The 14,168-nt window shown below is 30.2% G+C and overlaps 1 pseudogene; it reads right to left on the reverse strand.

The window, feature by feature from the left end:
• The window catches only part of LOC139707725 (zona pellucida-binding protein 1-like), a 56,688-nt pseudogene that overhangs the window by 29,905 nt on the left and 12,615 nt on the right, over positions 1-14,168 (reverse strand).

The raw sequence follows: 14,168 nt of genomic DNA on the forward strand, positions 1-14,168 counted from the left end.
CATACATCATGATTTATAATATCAACTACATATAATGCATACAAATGTCACATGAAATAATTGAACACATGAAGTCAGAGCTGTAAACTAGAGCAAGTCTCATGATAACGCATGGAGACAAAGCAAGTGCCTCTCTACCTGTGGATTTTAAGAGCAACTTTTGCTTTCCAGAAATTTGCAACATATCAAGCTATTGCCTCAGGCAGAAGTCTGAATATAAAACAACATACTGTCAAAACATTCTAACTATCTCAAAAGTACTTTCTTCTGAATGCCTAGTGGAAGTCTACATAGACACACACAATAATACAGGATTATTTCATGTATATGAGTTAACAAGAAAGTAGAGGCTGTTTGTAGGGTTGGCTTTTGGCTAGTAAATATTTCCCTACACAGATGGATCCCCCCCACCACCATCATAAAACTGTTTCCCAGTTGAGGCTCTGAACACACCTATCTGTCTTCTCAGAGGCTTGATTTTTTTATAGTTGGTAGGCACAGAATGCCTAGGCACCTGATTAGTTCCTAATTAACACTGGCTACTGAGATTCTACTGCATCTCTGGGCAGAAACATGGCACATGTTACTAGACTTTCACTACTGAAGAAAGGAGAAGGCTCCATGCAACCCCTCAGTGAAGGAGAGTGTAGGGATCTTTTACAAAGATTTCCTATGCCTCTTTACCCTTGATGATCCTATTGTTTATCTTTCACCTCACCTATGACACAACTATATGCTGTGTCCCTTACATCATTGTAAGGAATCAACTAATGTGCAAAGACTCCCCCAACAGCTTGTAAACTAAAATCCTCCAATTAAAATCAGAAAGTTTAGAAAAAAAGAAACAAGTCTAGAAGAAATGAAAATGATAAAAATGACATAAAAATCAATACATAAATTATATATTATAATTAGAAGAAACAGTATCTAAAATAGATGACAATGATTAAAATCTATAGCAGGTATCTTCAAAACTTTTTGTCTTATGTTCTCTTCACATTTTTAAAAATTACTGAGGATCACATAAAAAATTTCATTTGGGTTTTATGTACCAATATATACAGTACTAGAAATTAAAATAGAAACTTTAAAAATATATACTCATTAAAAGTGAAAATAAATCCACTAGATAACATAAAAACATTTTAGGACAATATCTTTTCAAAAACAGAGAGAAAATAGTATTGTTTTATGTTTTGCCATTTTTAAAGGCCTGGTTTCATATAATTCCACTATATTCTTAAATTTATTTCTGCATTCAAGTTGATATATGAACATAAAAATATTTTCTTATACAGGTATATAATTGGAAAGAAAGCAATCTTTTCAGGTAACCATGAAGGTTCTTTTTTTGACATCACACACACTCACCAAGTGGGGGATTTCTTAAAAATTTGTTGGATGGTATAATCTGAAACCATATTAATGAAGTATCCATCCATTAATTTCTAGTACTTTGAATGAGTATTTTCTGCCCATGCAGGGTTTTGTAACATTATGTTCAAGCAATTCAAACACTATTGGTTCACTATATACAAAGCTTCCAAATACTGACCAATTCCATTAAACGAAGTCAAAAGAAGTAAAACTCAGCTGTCTTCACATATGAGGAAGCTGTCAAGCTCATGATGGTAGGGACATGGTTTCTAAAATTCTTAAAAAGTTAACTGTTATCACTATTAACAATGATGACCAAGATATCTGTTGTTGTTACACTAAAAATGGTTCTACATGAAAAAAGTGATGTGTATCTCTTATAATTACATAGGAGTTTTTCTTAAGAGAACATCATACTATAGTATTAAGATATGCATAGAAAAAGTGAAGAAACATTTATTCAAGAAAATGTAAAGTCAGAACAGTAATCATATGAAGCAAGTATTTGGGCCAAGAACAATTCCCTTTCTGCCCCTCAGCACAGCAGAAGAGATGATGATTCCATGCTAACTGGTATAGAGGAGAACACAGGGCTCTCTCTGACCCTAGCTCCCAGTTGGAGGATTATCTCCATGAAAGGCAGAAGCTGGCTCCATTTCTCAGGGCTCAAGGTGAGGCACAATATCATAGTGGAAGAGTGTGGCAGAGAGAAGCAGCTCACATGATGATCAGGAAGGAGAGAGGAAAAAGACTCCACTATCCAGGTACAAAATATATACCCAAAAGCTACACCCCCACTGCCCACCTCCTCCAGCCACACACTACCCTCCTTCATTTACCAATCAGTTAATCCCCATCAGGAGATTAATCCACTGATTAGATTAAGGCTCTCGTAGCCCAATCATTTCTCCTCTAAACCATCTTGTATTGTTGCACATATAAGCTTTTGGGGAATACTTTATATCCAAAACATAACACTACTATAACACATAACCACAAATTTAATTGCTTAAATAGCACAGTTATTATCTTATAGTTCTATAAAGCAGACATCCAAACTGAGTCTTTCTAAGCTAAAATCAAATGCATTCCTTCTTTCTTAATTCTGTGCATTAACAATCAAACTTTTAGGAAAGGAATATACAATGTGCTACCTAATACTGATTTAGGAAATGGCAGTGTACTAGTAATCATGATACTTAGAATTTAAGAGTGGTACACAATAAATCAAATCACCATCAGAAAACATGATTTATACAGCCCCTACTTTCATTAAAAAACTTAAATGTATATACATCATGACATTCTCTTAAAAAAAAAAAAAAAACAACTAAGCCCCATTAACTATTCTGTGCCCCAACCACATTAAACTACACAAAGTAAAATAAGCATGGCAGATTCATTTTAATTAAAAAAGACCAAAATAGCAATTTCCCTTTAAAACAATACTGTTAAAATATTTAAGTATTTTAAAACATTAAGGAATATTAATCCAGGTTGGTGGTGCATGCCTATAATCCACCAGCTCAGGAGGCTGAGGCAAGAGGATCACAAATTCCAGGTAAGCCTCAGCAACTCAGTGAGGCCCTGAGTCACTTAGTGAAACCTTATCTCAAAATTAAAAATAAATAAATAAAAGGCCTGGAATGTACCTTAATGGTAGACTGACTCTAGGTTCAACTCTCAGTACCAAAAAGAAAAAATAAATAAATGATATACAATTAAATTCATTTCTTACCATATACAAGATATTTTAGTTGAAGATTTTTAACAATTTCTTCCACAGTAGGTTTATACTCAAGAAAACATGTGTAAACTCCACTCATAGCCTCCTCGAAGTTCTGAAATATAAGGCTTCCTGTGGATGTTACTTGTGCAGTGCTGTTTTCTAATAAAGCAATAAGATACAGTTGCTTAAATTACATAAGACAGGAAAAATACAAAACAGTTATTAAGCAGAGTCAAACCACCAAAATTTATCTACACAGTCATTAAAAGGAGTTGGGAGCAGAGCTAAACATTGTTTCAGGTACAGTGGGTGCCAGGCTGACCTTCTTAGTTTCAGATTTTCACTAATCAAAGTTCATCAACTGTGTGATTAAGACACTAACAATGTAATGAACATAATAAGTTCATAATTCACCCCTTACATTGAGCAGAGCACTATCATAAATATAGTATATATAGATACACAAATACATTAAATGTATATACATAAACATGGATTATATATATTATATACAGAATAAATACATAATGTTATTTTATATAGTATATATTTATATATACTATATAAAATACTACATATTTTAAATGATGAATTATTTCTGACTTCAATAAGCTTACAAACTGTGTATGAAATTGATAAAACAATAGAAGAAAAGCTAACAAAATATTATCATTAATAAATATTTCTGTCACTACACAGAGTGTAAAGCAAAAATTGGGTTATAACCTTGAGGGATGAAAAATAAAACATATAGAATATTAGATCATCTGACTTGCCCAAGGTCACAGAACAACAGAGGTGCAGTATTGGGAGTCAGAATAGGACATAAACTCCAATTTTGTTTCAACATACCTTATGAAGTATCACATAAGAAAAAAGCTATTATTGTAAAATGGAAAATAAATAAATGTGACTTTGAGGTATTAAGCCCTGGGTTTGAAGTCTACTTGTTAATATTGTTAACTACTTAATCTTGTTAACTACTTAATCTTTCTGAAGTACAACTCTTTCATTTGTACAATGAAGAATCATGATATTTGACAGTCTACATAGAATTGTTCTATGTAACAATTATAATAAATATGAAGGTATCTGCAAAGTCTATACATTATCATTCAAGTAATATTTTATTCTGAAAGTTTATAACTACACTTTTGTATCAGAAACATTCTAGGTATTAAAATTTACCTAATAATTTAATATTCCATTCATTAGAATTATCTCAGGAAACGGATGTCTACCTTTTCCTATTTTAAGTAAATGATTAAATACTTGTAAATTTTAAGTTAAAAATTCTTCAAATTAAGACAAAGATGAGTATTCTTAATGCTGCAATTTTCATTATTAATTAATTTTATAAATACTGATTGAGTTTTTAGTACATGCTAAGCCTTGCTTCAGATATTGAAGGAGAAATGATGGATATACCCACCCTCAAGCAATTTACATAGAGCAATATGCCTTGAGAACTCCCATTTCTATATTCTGGATGAAGCTGAAAAACGTGATATAAATTTAGAATACATTTCTATTGTAATGCATTTTTTCATGAATATCTTTTAATAAAAAATTACATATTAATGTTAACATGTTAACTCTCCTAAAATAGATTACAGAGCTTGCAGGTGTTTGATATCTATTTCAACAGACCAATCACCTCACATTAATACAACAGAAAGTGCCTGTAAATTTTAAAGAAATCATCAATGAGGTCATATATTTCTTGGCAATAATTTGAAATGAAAGTTTGCCACACAAAAAGTATCAACAAATGTATCAAAATATCTATTTAAATATCTACTACAAATGTTAAATATTATGAGTTACAGAAAACTAAGTAGCATTAAAACTAATAAAATGCCATCTGACTATTAAAAAAATTAAAAATTACTCTTTCAAAAGATATCCAGAGAATGTCATATTCTATAGAAGGACTCATTCTATAATATTGCTTGTTAGTGATCATTTCATAGACCCTTAAGTGACTAAGTCTAAATGGAAATTCATGAACCCAAGTGCTATGTACTTGACATTGATAAGACAGTTTTGAGAACATATGCAGCAACAGATATTCAATATTAATGTTTCATTAGTTAGTAATTCTTCCTTTCTAGCATATATAAAAATTCAGAGTTGAACTAGATCTCTAGAAGTCCATGTCTTAAAGCTCTAAAATTAACAAAATTTAAGCTAACTTAATTATAGCTAATTATTTTTGAAATAGGTTTATACTTCTGATTTCAGCTCAGAAAAGGAAAATGAATGTAATAGTACAAACCCATCGTTACAATAAGGAAAGACCAAGGAAAAGCTGCCAATTAACAGTTTTTCTTGATTTATAAAGAAATTGAGGTGGTAGGGCATATCTGAGAATAGATAGAGCTTAAAAGCAGAACAAAGATCTGAGCATTTTTTTTCAGCTGCTACATAAATTGTGGTTATGGTTTAGATCCAAAATGACCCCACAAAGCTCATGCATTGAGGAGTTGGTCCCCAATGCAGCAGGGTTCAGAAATGGGGTCTTGGGAAGATGACTAGATCATTATAACTTTGACCTCAGTGAATTAATTCATTTTTGATTCACAGCTTAATGGATTTTGGGGTGAAAGGGCTAACTTTGGTTATTAAAGTGACACTCAGCTTCATAGCTGCCATGAGATGTACAGCTTTGTTTCACCACATGTCCTGGCCATGATGCCCTACCTCACCTAAGGCCTACAAACAGGCCAACTGATTATGAATTGAAACCTCCAACACTGTGAGTCAAAATAAGTCCTTCCTCCTTTTAAGTGTCTGTGTCAGGCATTTTGTCATAGCCACAGAAATTTGACTAACATGGTAAGAAGATTCATCCAAAATTTTTTGATAAGTTGTTAAAAGCCAAGTGAAGACCAATGTAAGAAAATGAACCCTCAAGGGATCACACACTAGAAAATTGTGCAATGTTATAAGTTTTTTATTCACAAACTCCTCCCATGCAAACAGAAAGATCAAAGGAAACAAGCTTTCCACAGGAGCTGGCTAGAAGAATGTAGGTTTTGCCAAAACTCTACCCACACACACTTTTCCCCACACCTCCTAATGGAATAAAGCTTTTTAAATACAGAGAGAAACAAAACTGTTACCTACAGTGCTAGAGAAGCTTGTTGCAGCTCAAGAAACAGGAAGTAGGAAAAAATGTTTCAGCTTTGGCAAAAAGTCAGGAAGAAGTGCTAGGTCAGAATTACAGCTGGAGGAGGACCCAGAGCAATCATGAAGGCTAAATTCTCAAGAAATTGAGATCTTATGTTTGTCAAAGATTAAAACTGAATCAATTCAGAGAATGTCCCTCTTTCTGAATTATCAATCACTAATAAACATTTAATTTTTTTTAAAAAAAAGAAAGCAGTGGAATAATGCTGGCAGGGCTGCAAGAAGGACTTTCTGGGCAACTGTCCAAAATAAGAAATCCAAGGAAAGATTACACACTGGAAAAAAATTCTAATGAATCCAACTATACCTTAAAAATTTTAAGGGTATTTGAAGATTTCAATGAAATGAATACAGTCATGGCAACAATAAATATCAAAGTCTGAAAACTTTTTACTAAATTAACACATCCCTAACATTAAAGGATGATTATCTCAAAGCAGAAAAATATCTACTTTCCTAGTCAAAATGTCCAACTTCAATAAAAATTGTCATATGAAAAGGCAAAAAAATTGGCACATTCACAAGATAACAAGCAATGCTAAGGACAAGACTTATTCATGGCATAGGTATAAAAATTATTGATGATTAATTTAAAATAATTAATGTGACAAAAGATATACTGGAAAACAGAGACAATATATAATATCAGTTAAGTAATTTTAGAAGAGAAATTCAAAGTACAGAAATGATTAATTGAAATACTAAAACTATACACTTATTCAAAGTGTTTATTGAAACACAAGGAGAAGAAAAAAAGAAAATATGAAATCTACAGTACTATATTAGAAAGGGTTGTGTAAGTGTGATAGAATATCAGGGAATTATAGAAGATGTGGTGGCACAGAATGGGGCCAAAGGTATTTGAAGACACAACAGTTGAGAATTTTCAAAAACTAATGATGTCAAACTACAGATCCAAAAATCTCAGAAAACACATGCAGAAAAATATAACAACCAAACAAAAATATACACAAAAGAATCAAATCACTGGGCATGGTGGTGCATGTCTATAATACCAGTAACTCAGGAAACTGAGAAAGGAGGATTTCAAGTTTGAGGCCAGCCACACACAACAACTCAGTAATGCCATAAGCCACATAACAAGACACTGTCTCAAAATAAAACAATATGATATATCAAAGTGCATAAATGCATTCTACTGTCATGTATAACTAAAAACAAATAAATTATTTTTTTAAAAAAAAGGCATGAGTGAAATCTCAGAAGGAGAAGAGAAAAATAATGGCAGAAGCAATAGTGTAAGAGATGACAATTTAGAAACGGCCAAAATAAAGAATTCTGTGTTTTTTGTTGTTGTCGTTGTTTTTTTTTTTTGTTGTTGTTGTTGTTTGTATTTTGACATTGAATTACTAAATAAAGGCTTAAAGTTTGAAAAACATCCAAAAAGAAAATAATAATAATAAAAATAAAATAATAAAAAGAGCTGGGATGTAGCTCAGTGATGATTAGGTTTAATCACCAATACCACAAAGAAAAAAAATAGAATCAAATTGCCAAAAATGAAAAGCCAATGGTATTAGAAAAAAATATGATACATCAATCACAGAAAGACAAAGAAACACAGCAGATTTCTCATTAGAAATTATGCTAGTAAAAATAAGTGTCATCTTTAGAATGTTGAAAGAAAAAAAAAACTGCCAATCCAGAATTCTACCACCAGCAAAAGAAAAAGACATGCAAATTAGACACAAACGAAATAATATGGGTAAAACAAATCAATAGTTTGAAAACAGAAAAATAAGAGAAAGTCAATGAAACACAAAGCCAATCCTTCAAAAAGATGATACATTTTTGAACATGTAGCCAGAAAGAACAAAAACAAAGAGGACAGAATCAACAATCAATCATGAAGGAATAGGGCCACACTGCCATAGAACCTGAATATATTTAAAAGATAGGAATATATTACAACTACTTTTTTACTACAATTTTGTACACATAAAATTGACAAGCTGAAAAATCCAACAAGCTGGACAAATTCCTTGAAATTTGCAAACTACCAAAATGCATACACTGGTGATAATCGTATTTATTCCTCATTGAGACTGTATCTACAAACTCTGTTGACACATCAAAAAGAGATAACTCATCAGAGGACTATCAGGGTTAGAGTGAGAAGTACAGAACTTTTCACAAGATATGCATTATTTTGTAAATGAATACATGAATAAGAGACAGATTGACCAAATCTAAGAATCGTCCCCCACATTTCACAACATATCTAAACAATTGAATATTTTTCCCAAAGGAATATACAACTAATTACATAATCATATAATTTCTTTGGTTCAATTTTAGTCTAACTATCTTTAGAATATTGAGTAAATAACTAAAGTGCAGTATACTTTAAGCTACAGTCCAAAGGTGCTTTTCTCCTTTACAAACTGTAAGAAAATTAAAGCTTTAGCCGTTCTTTCTGAAATAAAAGTGACCGTATGATTAATAAACTTTAAAACCTGGTAGACGATGAACTATAAGATGTCACAATCACCAAGTTAGAATATAAGAATTCAATGACAATAGTTTTTATATACATAAAAAACACTGTATTGATGTGATTTTATCCTTACCTGGAAATAACCACAAAGTAAAATAAAATACTGCTTACTCCTAAAGGATAAATTGAATTACATACTATACTTTGTGGTATAAACTGCAAACAAAACCTGGCCAACTTAGAGAAGAAAATGCTTCAAATTTCAATTTCCAAATCAAAGAACCAACAAACACAACAGAAAAATTCACATTTAAATGCTTCTACTTTTCAACTTAACAGTTCCAATACCAAATATAGAATGTATTTAAATTATAATTTCATATTATATGCTGCTATTAGGGAACAACAAAAACAAAATGTGATTATATTTTCAGTATCAAGTGGTTTTACACTTGAACCATTTCACTGATTTAAATAAGTTACCGCTACCAAAACTCTTAGAATTTCTTTTACTGACTTGTTCCAATTCCGTGAATACATGGTACAACTGTTCCTTGTATGTTACTGTAATGAGGCAGAAGTTATCTCTGATATTTTTATCTCCCACAAAACCCAGCACAATGGCATCTACCACATAGTCACTGACTACAGGATAGTAGATGACTCACTTTCAAAGAACCAAAAACACCTCCCCTAAAGAGATTAATTCTTTAAAGTTTGAACTATTTAGGATGAACATTAGTATTATGAAAATGAACATCCCTCAATTAAATAAAAATATAAATTAAAACATGTTACAAAATAAATATTTCCTACAAAAGCCTCTTTAGGAAGACTGTGAATAATTATACTTTCCTTCATCTATGATAAGTAATATAATCTTGCAGATTTTAATCCACAGGTATTATCTCTAATCTATAAATGGTTTTTTAAAGGAAAGAAAAGGAAACTAATTTAAAAAAAACACCTTTCCTCTGAGGATATGTAAAAATGATTAGGTACTTCATCAAACACATCTTTAGTATGAAATTCATTAGTCCATACTACCAGCAAAATAATAAATAAAACCATCTAGGGCTGGGGATGTGGCTCAAGCGGTAGTACGCTCACCCGGCATGCACAGCGTGCTGAGTTCGATCCTTAGCACCACATAAAAATAAAATAAAGATGTTGTGTCCACCGAAAAAACTAACTAAATAAATAAATATTTAAAAATTCTCTCTCTTTTTAAAAAAAATCTAAAGTAATTTATATATATATATATATAATATATATATAATTTATAATTTATATATATATAATATATATAATTTATAATTTATATATATAAATTTATAATTTATATATATATAATATATATAATTTATATATATAATATATATATAATTTATAATATATATAATTTATATATATATATAAAGTAATTTATATATATATATATATATATATATATATATATATATATATAAGCTTTTATCAAATTAGAAATTTAGAATAAAATTAAAATATGCATTTAAACTAAAATATGAAGGTGAACAGATAAAATGGTAAGGAAGTCAGATATATAAATTAATTTGTATATGAAGAAACAATGTTTTTTGGAACATAGATGCTTAGAGAACTCTCCAAATACCTCAATCTTCTGGTATGTCTATGTGGAATAAAGAAAAGTAAAATATAGTAACACCATCTAATGGTAGACCTATCCAGAAAGAAATTACAAGAAAAATAATTGAAGAAATAGATAAATAGGTGAGATATGAGTATTGTTTTTTTTTAGCTCTGAGTACATTTCAGATTCATCTTTTTAATTATGATAGTTGAAATAAAATCCTACCTGAAACAATTTTTCCTTTCGGCCCATGCCATTGGAATGATGGATCTATCAGTTCGGAATTTCACAGTCGTTGGGTTACACATAGCACATGTGGACTCTTTTGATGGAGCATGACATATACTTTCACTGAAAATAAAATATTAAAATGTTCCAATAACATTTTATGTTCTTTCTTTCTGTATGCGCCTTATATTTTTATAGACTGGGTAACAATCTCTTGCAATATTTCTTTGGATTATTTTTTTCTATTACTTGATGATATGAGCTAAATTTCACTGCAACTATATAACTAACATTAAAACAACACAATGTATCTTGTGTATATGTGTGAGCATCTGTGTGTTAGTGAATATGTTTGTGTTTGATCACGCAAGCTTATGTCCTCAACGTGAACATAATGCACTGGTACTTTTTATTCAGAGCTCACACATACTGACTATATCCCTCAGAGTATAACTTAAATTACACAAAATTAATATGATTCTTTATCTAGACTTGATGTGTATTATAAAGACATTAAACGAGCAGAAGTTATAAATAGTTTAAATTGGAGGAATAATACATTATTTACAATGATATAACACAAACTACTGGATAAAATAATCCACAGACACTATCTCTAACCCATAAAAGTAAACAAAAACATGCTTTAAGTTTAAATATTAAGCACTATGTCCCATCCTGCTTTAAAATTTAAAGAATTATGATGAGTAAAAATAATACTCTTCAGAAGATAAAAAAGGAATACTGTAGAGATTCAATTGTTTTGCATTCACTCATAAGTAAGCTTTTAGAAAATGCTAACTCTTCACTGATTCACCATATGCAAAGATTTTTGTGATTCATTAAAATAAAAATTGTTAGCCAGGCACTGTAGTGCATGCTTATTAATACCAGCAGCTCTGGAAGCTGAGGCAGGAGGATTGTGAGTTCAAAGCCATCTTCAGCCATTTAGCGAGGCTTTAAGCAACTCAGCAAGACTCTGTCTCTAAATAAAATTTAAAATAAATAAATAAATAAAATTAAAATTGTTTCTGAAAATGAAAATTGTTCTTAACTTTAAAGAGACTGCCTTTAAAGTTTTGCCATAAAACATGATGTTTCTTTAGGGAGAGGGAGCATGGGAGGAATAGATGAACTCTACATAGGGGAGAAGGGTTGGAAGGGAAGGGAGAGGGCATAGGGTAATTAATGATGGTAGAATGTGATGATCATTATTATCCAAAGTACAGATATGAAGACACGAATTGGTGTGAATATACTATGTATACAACCAGAGATATGAAAAATTGTGCACTATATATGTAATAAAAATTGTAATGCATTCTGCTGTCATATATAAATAAAAAATAAAAATTAAAAAATGATGTTTCTTGAAAGTACTTTCACATATGTATATCCCTTTACAGGTTCTGAAAAATTCTAAGTGATTTGTTTTTATCATAAATTGGTATTGAATTTTAAACTTTTTCTATATGTTTGAGGTCATCATATAGCTTGTTCCTTCTTGAACGAATTTAAATGAATCCTTGATATTAAAAGTTTACTTTCCTGAAATAAATGAAATTGGTCATGCTATTTTACTTAATTATTGTTAGATATCATTTACAAACATTTTCTTAGGCTCCTTGCAACTATGTTCAAAAATGGAAATGTGTGTAATTTCTTTATACTACTCTTGGTTCTTTTATCATTTTAAGCATTTATTATGATATATTTCATATTCATTTTCAATATTTATTATAATTAAGATGAATATCAGATCTAAGATTATAATGGCCACATGAAATGAACTGGGAAGACTCCTATCTGTAAATTTTTTCTGAAGGAATATGTAATTTATTTTCCTGGTACATTTTTTTTTAAAAAGAGAATAGGAAAAATTTTTTTGCATTAACAAGGCTGAATTTACTTGGTTATAAGTCTACTAAGTAATTTACGGGAAGCTAGTTTAGAAATTTATATTTAAACTAGTTATTAAAGTTATTACGATAATTTTTTTCAGATTGTAATGATTTTTTTTAATTTCACTATCTTCATTTGCAACACTTTTTTGTACTTTATTTTCTCATAAAAAATTTACCAAAAATGTATCTATTAAAATTTCCAAAAAAAGTTTTTGATTCCACTAAAATGTACTACTTTATTGTAGTCTCATGAATTTCTGTTCTTCTTTTTCTGTCCTATATTTCTCAGCTGAAACTTTTTTTCCTCTTTTCTAACTTCTTGAATAAGCACTTACCCCATAAATTTTCCCTCCTCAACATCATATACTGGCTTCTATCTTCTCCAATACCTATTTTTTCAACCCAGAATTTATTTGTATTTGGTATGAAACATAAATCTAAGTTCCGATTCATATATATATATATATATATATATATATATATATATATATATGAATTTTTGCCAATCTTTTTCAATGTATCTCACCACACCTCCTTTCACATTCAATTCCTTAACCAGGCCAAAGCAGTACTGATTATCACTCCTTTGTGATTTTATTCATGAAAGTACCTAATGTCTCATATTTCAAAAATCAACACAAATATGCACAATTTTACTTTGGCTCTTTGATAGTATCCATGCCATTATTGTAATGGCACTAATTTCCACTAAAACTCCTGTACACATTTCAATCACAACAACAACAGGTGAATCCAAAAGAAGTTCCCAATGCAATGTCAACATACAAAAATAAATAATATTGCTGAAAATCAACAATAATACATTAAACCATGTTACAAGAAGGGAGATAACAGAGAATGATACACTGAAATTATTCTGTAGTCAGATAAGACCTTTGCAAGGAAGATTTTTAGACTCTAAAAAAAGACAAAGTTACTCACAAAGAAATCATGGGAGAATACACATAATTTTTAATTGCCAAGTTATGGATATGTATATAAACATACATATATTTATTTATTTGTATAATCAGTTTCCAGAAATTCAATTCTTGAATACTGACTCTAAGATGTATTTTGGAGATGAGGTTGTAACTTAGTGATAGAGCACTGCCTGAGCATGTTCAAGAATCTGGGTTCAATCCACACCATACATGCACAAGTGTGCACACAAAAACACACACAAACACAGTATTTGGAAAATTAAAGCTTTATGAATGTCTAAAACTTCTATAAAAGGGAAGAGGAGACACCAACAATAAAAATTATTAAGAAATATTATGAAGTTACACTAAATAAAATCATAGTATGGTTTAAGAACAAACAGTAGTGTTTCTAAGGGAAAAAAGAAGTATAAAAAACTGATATCTGATAGAAGTATCTCATCACTGGAAATACTACAGGTTAATAAATGATGGCAAAAATTCAGACACACACACATATTTATAAAGTTGAATTTAGATTTATACCTCATACCAAATACAAATAAACTCTGGATTGACTAAAAACCTGAACACAAATTATTATTTAAGTAGATTGTTAAAATAATACCTATAAAGGTATTATAATACTTTGCATTATAGAGAAACTATTTTCTTTTTTTAGCAAATTAAAATATTTAATTGTGCAATGCTTTAATAAGATGTCAGATTTACTCAATGACCAAAT

Source organism: Marmota flaviventris, chromosome 11, assembly GCF_047511675.1.
Source record: "Marmota flaviventris isolate mMarFla1 chromosome 11, mMarFla1.hap1, whole genome shotgun sequence".
In the NCBI taxonomy this organism is placed as follows: domain Eukaryota; kingdom Metazoa; phylum Chordata; class Mammalia; order Rodentia; family Sciuridae; genus Marmota; species Marmota flaviventris.